The sequence below is a fragment of the Tympanuchus pallidicinctus genome, unplaced genomic scaffold (assembly GCF_026119805.1).
Source record: "Tympanuchus pallidicinctus isolate F22 unplaced genomic scaffold, pur_lepc_1.0 scaffold16, whole genome shotgun sequence".
Classification (NCBI taxonomy): Eukaryota; Metazoa; Chordata; class Aves; order Galliformes; family Phasianidae; genus Tympanuchus; species Tympanuchus pallidicinctus.
Window position 1 is genome coordinate 25,360,248 of NW_026294679.1, and position 15,054 is coordinate 25,375,301.

Here is a 15,054-nt window from a genome sequence, read left to right on the forward strand (position 1 = left end):
TATAACTATCAGTACTAAGCATAATAATGTTAAACCTAACACAACTACAACCGGATGCAGTACAGAGTTAAATATTCCTGTCGCTGTGGGGGACCACCCAAAGAGTGCTTCCCACCAGTGGTGTTCTCCGTCCTTCTTTCCTCTCTCTAGGACACGATGTATCTCTTCTGTGTCATGGTGAACGGTGATCAAGGTTTTCTGTCCATTGTCTCTGACGCGTTTCAACAATTGGTGCAGGTCATCACGTTGCAAAAGCTTCCTTACCAAGTTCCTTCCTTGGTAAGCCAAAGCGAGATTCATCCCACTTGGAGTAGATGATAGGTCTTTAATCACCACGTAATTATCCTGCAAAAACTGATGTGATGTCGCCGACACTTAATAATTAAAGCCACATCCTACAATACTAGTAAAGTTATAGACAGAGAGATTAGAGATTAGAGTGATTGCTGATAGCTCTAGTGGCACTATCTATGCCCAATATATACCAACATTGTCTCAGGTACCTGTTGGAATGTACTTCAAAAATAACAAACATTTGTTCAATATCAAGGCAGATGTCTCAAGCCTTGAGAGCATTGCTCTCGCAAACCAACCATATGGAATTGCTTGTTCTCCAGGCCTCAACCTGGCCACCTGTCCATGAAGGGAATCCATTCTGATGCCCACAGTGCATACTGCACTGGCTTAAGCACCACGCACATCAAATTTGTTACATGCTGAAAGAGAAGGCCTGATGCTGTCAGGACTTCTAATACATTTAAAGCGAGGAGTGATTTCAATTCCCTGTTTCTCTGCTGTTTTTTCTTCTACCGCCTCCTTAACTTTTGACCAATCCATACCCGAGCCTTGACCGCAGTTCCCACCCCCCTGAGTGTTACTGCATTCCACCTCCTGAGAGGAGACAGTAAGTGTCCCATCCCAGCTCACTTCTTCCCCTGCCCCCGCAGGTGGTATTAGATTACAATGAGACAGCGGTTGTTGTGGATACAGTGGAGGGGTTTCAACGACCTTGCATTCCTGCACTTTAGCCGTTTTGCAAGACAAAAGCGCAGACAGTTGAATGCCTTCTTCTACTTGTTTATGCGAAGCTGAAGTCAAGGGGGGGGTGAAGTGGGATGTCGAAGGTGCTGATGAGATGTTAGTCGCTATAGCTGAGGGCATATTTACGGTGTTCTCTTCCTCAGGAGACCTGCAAGAAAGTACTCTCCCCGCACAAGCAAGCATGATCCTGCCCAAGGGGTGCTCTCCCATGGTTAATGCCACTGTGGGCGAAGGGCTCACTGTGGTACGGGACCCAGACCTTGGGTAGGCAGAGCCGCATTGTCTGGCCCATTTGGTGTTCCGGGGGAGGGGCCCTGGGCCTAAGGCACCCTCCCTTCAAGGGTGGCGGAGGCAGAGCCGCAACCATCAATCCCTCGGCCCCTGCCCCTACCCCTACCCGTGTGGGATCCTCCCCCTGACGAAAGCCATGCAAAGAGGGGTACTGGAGAGGATACGGGGGCGGAACCGTCGGCGATGATGGCGACTCTTCCTCCTTCTTTTCCGACGTTGATGTTTCTGGCATGGTCGGTGCCTCCCGTGCCATCTTGTCTTGGGGCAGATCCTTGAAGGGGTTAGAGTCTCCCGGCCGTGGTGACCCCCCCCCGCCCGGATCAAAACCCAACAGATCTCTGGCAAGGTTTTTGGCAGTCTTTTCTTCCCTCGCTGCCTTCAAAGCCCCCCGAATCGGACCCCAAAATTTAAGCACCGACGCCCCTCGGGACGACACAGCTCTCTCAGAGAGCACTAATGTCAAAGAGTCCCCTTTACCGGAGTCATAAATCTCATAAGGAGAAGAAAGACGTCCCTCCTTTTCAAGAAAAGAAAGAACGGTAGCCACCTCCTTCTTAGAAGGAGAAGTTTTCCCGCAATAGGTCTTACACGCGGACGAAATCACCTTTATGACGGCCTCCATAGTCACTCCACCGGGCGTTCTCCCGCGGATCTCCACCGGGCACTCTCCCGCGGATCTCGAGACCACCGGGATCCTCCTGCGATGGTCTCCTGGGTCCTCGGCAGGTTAAACGGACTCGCGCGCAGAGCCCCCTCCCGACGCTACCCAGCTTCCACTCTCCTAAGCCGCAGCCCCCTCTACTAGGGTCATCGTCTCCTTCCCCAAGGGAGACGGAAGAGAGCAGGAACGCCACGCCGCCTGTGGCCGACCACTATTCCCTAACGATCACGTCGGGGTCACCAGATGAAGCCTTTCGCCTGCGAAAGACCTCATACAGGTGTTCGCAATCGTTAGGGACTCCTCGGTCTGTCCATTTACCTCGGTGCACACCAATGTGGTGGGTGGTAAAATGGCGTTTATTTGATCACAACAGAGACTTATATAGCCTTGTACAACTTCGTCTACACCCCTCTGACTCCACGTACAACTTCCCTATCTGGTTACTACTAGCAACTACCCGAGGGTAGAATGCCTCAGGGTCGTCTCCTGGCCAATGGACATGTGGAATGTCCTGTCTCCTCCTTATTTGGTTTATCTTGTTCTTCCTTCTTATCTTCAGGCCATTTGTTGTCATGGTTTCCCAGGGGCCGAGGGGCCCCTGCCGACCCTGTTCGGCAACACCCATGATTCAGGTGGAAACAGTTAGAGACCTGCTTCTTACTCTACCTGGACTGTCACTAGTCCATAGGGAACAATGGGATCCACTCAAGGGTGCTGGGGGATCTGGAAGACTCGATTATTAAACTGTTTTCTACTGTCTTATCGGTGTTCCTGGTCAACCGGAGAGTAATCAAGTGCTGGAATGGGATGCCCAGGGAGGTGGTGGAGTCATCGTCCCTGGAAGCGTTGAAGAAACATTTAGATGTTATACTAAGGCACACTAATGGTTTAGGGGGCAAATGTTAGTGGTAGGTGGATGACTGGACTAGATAATCTTGGAGGTCGTTTCCAACATTGGTGATTCTATGATTAAAGCAATACTAGACAGCTTCTGCAGTACGCAACCTGAAGCAGTCTTGAATACTGAAAGCAAGCCTATTTATCATTCCACATTCACAATACTACTTACATTTAAAAACCAGTCCCTTCAACTGGTATTTTTTTTCAATTCATAGCTGCATCAGTAGCACAATTTGGAGTTCTAACAATCAGAATTTAAAAATATGTTTTTAGCTTTATTTCTCTCTGAATTTTGATTTGATTTTGAAAAAATAAATTAAGGGCTTCTTTAAGTGAAATCTCTAATCTTGAAAAACTAATAGTTCCCCTAGAAGTTGATGTAAAGTCAAAGTAGGATGGGACTCCATATTGTAAACTACGGAATAAGTAATTTTGTATAATAAATATAATACAGACAAAAATGAGAGAAAGAGAGGTAGAAAAAGAGAGAACAAAAAGTCTTAGATAAATGGTATGCGGTGGAAGGGACCTTCAGGATCATCTAGTTCCAGCGCTCTTGCCATGGGCAGGAACACTTTGCAATAGAACAGGTTTCCAAAAGCCTCATCCAGCCCGGTCTTGAAAACTTCCAGGGATGAGGCATCCATAACTTCTCTGGGCAACTAGTTCCAGTGCCTCACCATTCTTTGAGCAAAAAATTTTTAAGGTAAAATTTCATAAAGGTGATGAATTTGACATATTGTGCAACATTCTTGAACAGATTAATAAAGACTTATTTACTTTAAAAATTCAGAAATGATTTTCACCAGCAGATCTTTAATATCATTTGTGAAATTAAGTGCAATTCTGCTCCTTATAGAACAGTGTAGATAAAAAGAGCAGTGGAAATTTTCATACATGCATTTTGTAGCTCCCGCTCAGGCTACTTAGGAGAATTCACATGAGAGAAATTGTTTCCCCAGATATGAATAGTAAATACAGAAATATGTCAGAGCATTCAACACTAATTAGTTTAAAAACTGAAATGAATATTCACAGAAATAAATTAATTGTTTGAGACTTTATTCCCTAAGACTTTTCACACAGTTAATTCTAACTAATGTTTCTATGGCAGAAGAAAATCAGTACTTTCCTGCTAGGGCTGATGCCACCATGAGAGGCTGTATCAGATGTTTCCATATTATACAGCTTCTGGGGACATAGTCTTGATTGAAAGACCTTTCTTTTTAAATTGCCAAAGCAAAGTTTCTTAGCAGCAGGTTTTGTAGGCTTTTGAAAGAGCAGAGGCTGACTTACAGATTCCAGACTTAAGACATAAAACCATACTTTAATCAAAACTCATTTGGTTATAATCAGTGTGGCAATAGAAATGGGAACTCTCTACACCACTTCAAAAGTAATTTTTCAGCATAGAGACAAGCTTAATGGCTTTCTGCATCACAAGAAGCTTGTTGGGGCACTGCTGCAAAGTACCTTACAGTGAGGAAAATGAGTATACAGATGGCTTAAGATTCGATGTTAATGTTGTAATAGCAAGCAAAGAGGCAGAGCACTACTGGATGGCAACGAATGAGTAGACTTACAGGAAAGTTTCCATTTACAGTTTCTTTCCTTTGTTCCCTCTTCATGTACCAAAAGATCAAAAAATCAACTTACAGTAAGAACTGGGATCAGGGTTAGAGCTAGGGTTACATCTGGATTGAAAGAAAAGCCAAGAGCTCCATTTGCAAAAGGGCTGGAAAGAAGCTGCCAAAAGAAAGGGTAGACTGCAAAGAAAACTTAGCTTCTTGAGCTAAGGGGGGGATTTGTTTTAAGGTCAGATGTTGTTTGGGTCAGGGTTATAACTGAAGGAAAATGAAAGTGTTTCTTTCCTCTTGTGTTCCATTTTTTGTAATGAAAGTCACCATGACAAATGCAACACCACGCTTTCTCTCAGTCATTTTACAATGTAAATGTTATTAATATGCAATAGGTTTAGCAGAATTACATGTTGATGAAAGAATAAGTACTGAAAGTTGCAACTGAATAGTTCTCTGGCAATGCTACTAGAGGAAATAAAAGTTTAATAAAAGTAGTATTTTAAAAAACAGCAAAAATAGACTTCTAATATCGTAAAATGAAAGTTCAAGACTCTTTTTTCATTATTTTCCATTTTCACTTATTTTCAGAAATGTTTTGTCTTTGTTCCAGATATTTTATTTTACAAGTATGTATAAAAGAGGAGCAAGGTGAGACAGCGGAGTAAAAGTATTTATGTTTTATACTGAAATAGTCCTGAGGTATGTCTGACCTGTTCAGGACTCACTAAATAAAGTCTTTTTTCCACCATGTAGGAGTTATACGCAGGATCATACCCATGTAGTAATCAGTGTAACAGGGTGAGAGGAACCTTATCCAATTCAGGAAGAACATATGCCAAGTCTTGCAGCTGGGAATGAAGAACCTCCAATGATGATACAGGCTGGGCACTGCCTGGCTAGGGTGCAGCTCTACTGACAAGGACCCAGGGATCTTGGCAGACAGCAAGCTGAGCAAAAGGCTGCAGTGTGTCCTGGCAGCAGATCAGGCCAGAAGTTGCCTGTCCTGTATGAATCATTGCAGAGCCAGAAGAGAGAGGGAAGAGATTATTCATCTCCCTTTATTTGGCACTCATTGCACTACATCTATATATTGCGTCCAGTTGTGAACTCCACAGTAAATTAAGTCCCAGATCAGTTGCTGCAAGGCCAGTGGACGCCAACCAAGATGGCAAGGGGCTTCAGGGCCCTGTGAGGACATGCTTAGGAAACCTAACAGCACCTAACAACAGCATCCCACCTCCTACAGAGAAGGTCTTCAAGAAGACTGAGCCAAACTTTGTACAAGGTGTCTTATTTTAAAAACAGCATTTCTGAGGTTTCAAGTGGGAGGGAAGTAGGAAAAAGATATCCTTGGTAAACAACGCCTGGAATTTAATACTGTTGAAGGTATAATCCAGGACACATGCACAAAATAAGAGTATTCCATCAGACCAATTGTGGTGGCTAGTATGCGTCTCCTCTTCCATCAAGTATACATATACTGAATTTTACTTCTCTATAAATCCAAATATTTTAAATTTTTCTTGGTGGTAAGTTACCTGATGAATTTTGGGAAGGCTTCGAAATGACACTAAGATGTGAATACCTCCACAAATTACAGATAAATGTAATTCCAGAATACTTATCAAGAGACCTAATGATCTTAAATTCATCTAACACTGTAACAACTAAACTCATTACAATGATTTGTGTAATTGTCTATATAAAGTCATATCACAGGTGTGTCACTAGGAAGCACTACCTTTATAAATGGCTACTGGAAAAAATGAAAAGCATGGTTTTGAATTTATTGATGCTGAATCTTACCTGCTCAGAACTAGTGATACTTTCCAATACATTGATCTGATACAGAGGCATATACTATGACTTCCTTTTCTTGCACAGCACAATCACTGCTCACAGAGGAGCCTATCCAAATGAGAAGCTTTTGATTTAAAACAAAAACAGACAAACAAACAAAAAAGCAAAAAACAAATCCCCACATTTTCTAGCCTTCACTCGTATTTTATCCCATTTATTCTCAAGTGTATATACAGAGAATCAATTTTATAGCACCTAGACAAAGTGGTAACAGAATTTCAAAGATACTAAAGATGGTGTCTTTGAAAGGGGATGGGGTGGGAAGAGCAGATCAGAGTATTTTGAAGAATTAGAAAGCACTGCCATGTCCTAAGATACGAAAAAACCATCTTGCAGGATTTATAGACTGCTGTTGGGATTTAAATCTGTCAATTCATCCTTGAAATACATTTGACTGGAATTATAGGTGGTGGATCTATATGTAAGGTTAACATCTTTCAGCTCTCTGATGGAAATGTTTTACTGCTGGGGTATTTGATCCTGGGCTTCATCAGAAGGGAGGTGGCCAGCAGTGACAGGGAAGTGACTGCCCCTCTCTACTCTGTCTACTCTGCCCACTCTGCCCTCACGAGGTCCCATCCAAAGTACTGCATCCAGATCTAGGGTACCCAAAACAAGAAAGACAGGGAGCTGTCTTTTGGAGTTGGAGAGGATCCAGAGAAGAGCCACAAAGATGATCAGAGGCCTGGAGCACCTCTGACAGGGGAGGTTCAGCCTGAATAAGAGAAGGCTGTGGGGTGACCTCACTCCAGCCTTTTATTACCTAAAGGGAGCTTACAAACAAGAGGGGAGTCAACAAGGGTGTAACTTTACAAGGGTAAATAACAGTAGAACAAGAGGAAATGGTTTTAAGTTGACAGAGGAAAGATTTAGGTTGGATGTCAGGGGGAAGTTCTTTATTAAGAGAGTGGGGAGGTGCCGGAACAGGCTGCCCAGAGAGGTTGTGAATGCCCTGTCCCTGGAGGCATTCAAGGCCAGGTTGGAGCAGCCTGGTCTAGTATTAAATGTGGAAGTTGGCTGCCCTGCCTGAGGCAGGGGGGTTGGAGCTTGAGACCCCTTCCAACTCAAGCCATTCTATGACTCCAAGATTCTATGAAGAGCTAATGACAACCATCTCTATTCATATCTGGAAAACATCTGCTATGTATGCTAAAAGGGACTAGGGTAGAGAAATAGAATTATCCATAAGAAAGCAAAGCTGTACTTTTGAATGTCTTTGAATACTTCTAACAGCTCAACACAGGTACAGGAAGCTCTGCACAGTGCACTGCCTCATGTGCTTAGAAACAAAATGGATTCTTGAAGAGGTGCAGTACTCCACCTGGAAATAGGCTTGAAATTTGAAGGTGCAGGCATTCTCTCAAAGCACAAGCTGTGAATCTTGCTGGATTTCAGAGCCAGAAGAATAAACATAAGCGTTTATTGTGTGTGTGAAGCATCTACTGCTGAGGACCTTTCTTATCACAGCTGGAATGAGGAACGAAAGCATCCCTAATAGTTAGAATAATTAGTAGCAAACATGACCATTTTAATGGTTAAGAAGAGGAAAGTGGCTGGAGGGAAGAAAGTTTTAACTATTAGATGAAAATATAAGGTCTATACTGCTTGGCTTCCTTCTGTGACAAAAGCTGCAACTAATAAAGAAATTAGGATAGCTGTAGAAGAACTGTATCCTTCAGAGGTCAGAGGTCATGCCTCCTACTAAAATTTAACAGGCAAAGCCACGAGATGCCATGTTTTATTGGACCAGGCAAGCAGGAACAGACTGTTCATTGAAAAGTGAAATAATTTCAGATGGATATCCTCTAAGCTTGGTAGTCTTCATGACAATTACAAGAAGGATTTTCCAACAATACCTTCCAGCAGCTGAGACAGCACATGGTCTGTCAGTACTAAAGGAAGAAAACGTGAAGGAGAGTTCTTTAAACAGTCATAGATTTATGAGAAGAAAGAAGATAAAGAAAGGATAGCAATGGTTTGAAACCACAAGTAGTCTCAGATATATTTGTTTTCTGCTCTGATTTGGGAGCTGCATGTTGAAAACGCATTGTATTGATATTTTCAACAAGCAGATACTAAAAGAAACTCATAGATTTGGTGAGCAGAATTTCCAGCTGCATGCTTCCTCTGATTACTCAGACTAGCTCCCATCCTTTCTTTCTCAGAAAGCTTCAATTTTCAAGTTCTAAACCTTCTCTCAAAGGGAGAGAAGAGATTTCACCCTAGCTTTTGGCCACAATGTATTTGTGCATCTCACACTACTGAATGCAAATCTGGAATCCTGTATTGCTATTTGTAGTTACATATTTAGCTCTTAGATGCAGCCACTCAAAAACTTATTCCTTTATTCCAGATGTTACTGTCAGCTCTGAGTTGATTTCAAAGCAGCTCCAGGGGCCATAACTGAATCTGTCACAGTTAATCAGGAAGAGAAACAGAAGACACAGTTTCCAAAATGCAAGGAGATAAGACAGATGTTTTAGTTTTCAGATATGCAACTGTAATCCCATTTTCTCCTCCTTTTCATTGACCTTTGTTGCCTATTGTCCAGATTTCTTGGAAATTGACCTGGTTTTCAGTAACATCAGACATCAGTGATGTCATTCTGAATTCAAAGATCCCGTACATGTCAACATTACCTTCCCAGAATGATAGTTTTGTAGCACCTAACTTCTGAAAACAAGCTTGAGATTGTAATATATAACCTCATCACAATCCAGAGCTGCAAAGGAAAAACAAGATTGCCCCTGGACATACGACATTTTACAACTATCTTGCTCTGTAAGTGTAAAATAGAGCAAAGGCAGATTCAAGCAAAAGCAGTCTGATGAAACTTACTTGAAATAGAATTGGACAAATTTCCTTCCTCCACAAGACTCCACAGATACATGTATCCAGATTTAACTTAAACATCCAGTAAAATAAAATCTTTATTAATAAAAGTGTAAACACTACCAATTATCCATACCAGGTAACTATCCTTTGGAATCCATTACCTTGTAAGCATGACATAGAAAATACCCATATACCCCAAACACTTGCCTAGACAGTTATCTTTGGATTCATAGGAATTTTCAAAGGATTTTTCAAAGGACCTTTTCCCCCCACTTAAATAAGTTAAGTGTCCTTAAAGAGACAGTCTTAATACCACAGCTGAAGTACTACTGAAATTATTTTCCTGTACGAACAATTATTTTCAGATTAAAACAATATACTTGATGTTAGCTTGCTTTAACAAGATACCCTGAGTTACATAAAATAGCTTTTAAAGCTCAAATTATTTTCCCTTCTCCAATCTAACACATACATGAATGGCTGCCTACATAAACTGACAGCAAATTGGGAGCCAGATTGCCTTGATACAAAACGTTTATCCTCCATTAAGTTTTGGGAGTAAATTCCGATTGATAGATTTCAGTTATTATTATTAATACCTTCTTTTGAATTTTGTTTTAATACCATCTGCCGTGTTTCCTGGATGCATGAAAAATGCTTCTGCATTGCTTGCTTGCAGCACTGGAAGCTTCCCATCGATATGCTCCATTCCTCTACAAAGAGTTAAAGCTGAAATAGGAGCACTGTGCAGGGAGCATACTGGATAGACTGTGCAAATGTGCAATAAAACCAAATTAATATAAAATAAACATTGGTCTCCCTAAAACTGTCACCCTTTGGTCTTTTCCATTCTTTTTTATTAAAGTTAGTCTATCATTTCTATTCATATTACTCAAGAGTATCTTATAGAGCTAAAAGTTGAATGAATTAATTCTCTCTGGTATATTGGAACAGCTAGGTGTATTTCTCAAAGTGTATTATTTCCCAAGGTATATTAAGTGCAGGCATTCCCCTAACATTCTTTTCCTCAAATTTGTTTATACTGCTTATACTTTCTTCACTTGGTTACTGTAAACTCTGGATCCTCCCTCCATCCCCCAAATCAGTCATCCTCCACAAAAGCAGTTGTTGGCTGATACAGAGAAGCAACTAATCACAACAAGTGGGTTCTTTACTGCTTCATTTCTGCATTCCTTGTATATACATATCCTACTTTAATTTCTCAAGTGCTAACTAACTGTAAGACAATAAAACATAAGACATAAGTATGTAGATTTTACTTAATGATTTTTCAAAAACACACACCAAAAAAACATATTTTGGTACTAGATTCTTACGAATATATGAACATTTGAGAAACATTTTAAACTGTAAGAAAGTAATTACAGTTAAAGAAACTGCAACAGAGAAGCTATAAATCATAGTTTGAAGAGTAAGACTTCACTGACACTGAAGCAGTGCTCTCTCACACAGCCTTCCTGAGCACGCAGTCCATCACGCTGTTATTACACTACTTTGAACACTGCAGCTTGCTACAAACAATTTTATTAGTTAACCCAGGTGGTGTGGATAAAAATACAGGAAGAGACATCTTTGTACTTATTACTTCAGTGTGAATTTAAAGGATTGCAGCAGTTACTGGTATATCACATGCAGTTTCAAAGAGTGAAACTTTGTATTGTCTTCGAATGAACTGAAGAGAGGAAAAGCTCTTTTGTCTTATCTCCGATAAGCAGCTTCTCACCATGAGCAACCACTGAGGAAACTTGCACTATTTGCTAGCATCACTTTTCTCATCACCTGAGCAATTCTGTTATTTAATGGTATGGAAGATGAGGCAACCTGTATTTAGGAAGCCAGGGAATTCTTCACTCTCCTTACTGACAGCTACTTATCACTTACTGGAGAATTCATATCATTTAAGAGAAATTAACCAGCAGGAGTCTTAGACTGTCCAGCAATTAAAGAGAGATTATATTCCTTTTACTCTTTAAAATGTTGTCAAGTTAATAAACACTGACATCTTCTAACTCATAAAAATGAGAGCTCTGTAGGAATGTTTGATTATATACTTAATTATATTTAATAGAAGTTCAATAAAATAGAGTAAGCAGGAGAAAGAAAATAAAAGTGCTGCATTTGACAAATTCATTGCCTAAAAGGAATATGTTACTACTTTTAAAACAAATAAACAATTGATTGGCTTCTTGATTTTGAAAAACAGTTATAATTGAATAGCAAATATCCTTAGTTGAAGTCTTTATTAAAGAATCTTTATAATATTTTTTTTTCAGTCCAGAGATTTTGCATTTTGTTTTCTTTATATAAAAAACAAGAATTAGTCAGCCCTAACCAAGAATGAATCTGGAACAAATTTACTTTGGTCATACATATATGAAACATGTAGAATTTACTAATATACTGACCTAAATTCTTTCAGACAATGCCCTAGAAACTGTCATGACACCCATGGCACTAGCAAGATCTTTAGAAAACATAGTTCATTGCTTCTTAACATTTTAAAACCCAGAATTGTAAACATTAATTGTAATGAAATAATTAAAATTCTTGAGGCATTTCTATCCACTAAGATACACTTCCACAAACTTACAGACAATAGGAAGGAACTTGTGCCTTACAGAAGTTAAAGCTAATTTTCTGTTTAGTTGGAAATTTCTGATACTGGGGGGTTAATAACTGAAATGATCCAGAATCGCACAACCTGTCTGCATAGAAAACATTATCTTTCTTTTCTTAGGAAAACAAACAAACAAACAAAACAAACCACTAAGTCAGTACTTCTGAGTGATTACAGACAGTTAAATACCAACTACAACCAAAATGTTTGAGGACAACCTAACTCCAGCTGCTGTTACTTTTAAGACACATTACTCATAGTCAAGGTTTTCCATAATTCTTTCTTACTTGGGCATTCAAACACATAAAGTATTTCTTCAAAAAAGACCAGAATATGAACCAAATGAGTGTCTTAGCAAAACCTTTTCCAAGGACAAACATCTGTAGAGATAGCACATAATTCTGTGTGTCCCTGTATGACGGTCAATATTTACTAAGAATGAATACAAGCATGACAGGACAGGTGCAATTATTTGTTGGATGGTATGCATCACATTAGATGCACAGGCAACAGCTAGCAATAAACAGTATTCACACCAACAGTTGCTCTAAGCTGGATTTTAACAGCCATAAAAAATTTCTTTTTGTTGCTTAAAACATTCCTAATCTCATTCCACCCTCCTGCTTGCAAGATCTCAGGTCTGGAAGCCACTAGCACTCCCTGAGTACAGAAATCCTCAAATTCTGCTTTCTCCATGTATCACCATGAGTTTGTACAGTTTCACAGAGTTTCTCTAACAGCCATCTGTAAAGTATTTTACAACAGCTTTTGCAGGTTTCACATGCAGATGGGTCCCATGCATCCCTACAGCTATGTCAAGACAGCTCCAGCAGAAATGTATATTATGTCTACAAACATTATGTTTTGAGATCTTTTCCAGAATAACTAATTCTAGAATGAGTGTCAGGAGGGGGCCAGCCCAACAACCTCCTCCGAGCAGGATCAGCCCAGAACAATGCTTTGCCCACAGAGTCCATAGCCTCTCTGGAGATCTGTCCCCAGGGCTTGTTGACAGAAGTAGCATATTTAGCTGTACTTGCACAAGGGCAGTTATCAGCAAAATTACGACAGATTTTTTTTTTTTTTCCCCACAACACCAAGTGGTGATACCTATTTAGGATACAACGCAGACTTCACACTTGTGCTGCTTTTGAAAATGGGACAAAATATTTGAAGACGTGTGTCTCACAGACTGCCATCTGGCTTCTGCTCATGGTTCTTTGTTAATGTACTAGCTCCCCTTGAGCTTCACAGCCCCCCTGAGCACCACAAACCGCAGCAGGCATAGCAACCTGCCCCAGAATACAGAGCTTCAGCACATGCCAGCTAACCATGACAAACACTTGCTGCCTCCAGCTTGCTTAGAAGCATGAAGTTCAAGATACACCTCTAAACAAGATGTCAACAAACAACAAATCTTATTCTGTATCACATGCAGCACATACATGGTCTAGCATATCACCTTGATTCCAAAGGTTCTCTTCTGTGGTTCAAATACAAATTAAAAAGAAATAACTTTACTTTGCCTTTTATGAGTATTTGTAATAGACAATGAAATCAGAACTAAAAATTTCCAGTGTACTGCTGTGATCCTCTAAACCACCATTTAGCTTCCAGTTATGACTGTCAGTGCAAGCAGCTCTTAATACGCCTGCAAATTCTCAAAATTACCAAAGCAGTGACATTTAACTGCAAAACTATTAGCTTTACAAATTAGATCAAGTGCGATAAAGCTATAAAGTAAATTACATATCTGGACAAATAGGTACATGCACACATAGCAATACAAAGAGGGAAAAGAAGAGAGAGCATGCAATCAAGAATGAATGAAAAGGATCTGTGCATGTTGATTAGCCATTCTCCAGTTAATCTTTTAACAACATGTTTTTCCTCAATGAGTAAATTGTATCTGTTAGAAATTCTGAATTCAATATTCAAAAAAAGAAAATGTTAGAGAATTATCAGATCTGTTCTTTAATGGATATTCTTTAATCTATGCCTTTGTTTAAAAATAGTACTATAAAATCATTATTAATGAAAGTACTGGTGATCTACATTCCATCAGTCCACACAAATTGATAAACTTTCAATAGTTCAACTGTCAGCATTTTCTTGACTGTTTTACTGATACAAATAGATTGAGTAGGCTGAGCTTTAATTCTGGTTTTGCAATAACGTTCCTGGAAAACGTGATCTGGCTTTCAAACCACTGCAGCAATGCAGCTGAAAAAATTAAAACATATTTTACTGTGAAAGAGCATAAACAAAATCATCTTCACATAACCAGCATTTGTTTTATATTTTATGTAGATACTTTATCTTTGAATATTTCACTGCTAGAAATCAAGGATGAGCAGTAAGTCAGAAATTACTATCTGTGTTTGAACTTTCATAATTGAGCATCCAAGGACTGAGCACATGCTAATGAAAAAGCTATCTTTGTACAGTCCTTATGATAAGAGCTGCAAGCATCTCTCATTTCCACTATTCTGAAAATTACCACCATTAAATATTCCCCAGAGAATGTGTCACACACTTGTCAGTGCACAAACATGCTCCTCCTTCTATTCTGGGGGAGGGGAAAAGGTTAGAATAATTAGGAGAAAATGAACGAAGGTGAGTAATGGCAGCCTGACATGTGATGAATTGCTATCTCTTGGCAGCTTCATCTAAAATAAGGAATAGATAAACAGATTTTCAGAGCATACAGAAAGTACATAACTCTATAGGTCAGTACAAAAGTACTTTTGCTTCTTCTACACACTACATTTCAGCAAAATATTAAACATTTCATAAGTTTGTATTAGAAACTCAGCAGTTCATTAAAGGCACTTAAGGCCAATTACTAATAATAATCAAAAACACTCTGCATATACATGAAAGCTTTTGACAGCAACAGATACCACGTGATAAAGAAAAATCTTTACAATTTCAATCCATGCTTTCCATTCCCCTTCTCACTTGTATCCATGCATCTAATTCTATGAACTTAATCAATGTTTGTACTCACTAGTTTTCGTAATAAATTATTATTGATATAATGACTGAAATAATTATAAAGTACACCACCAAGCTGCAATGAAAGCAAGCAATCATGATATTGATAGCTGCTTTACCGTATTTTGTATTTTAATCATTATCATTCACATGCAAGATCTTCAGATTTGCACCATCCCAAGAGCAGCATTTTCACTCTAAAAGCTTTTCTTGCATTGCATCTTCAGTTCTCTTGGTTCCAGTACTCTACT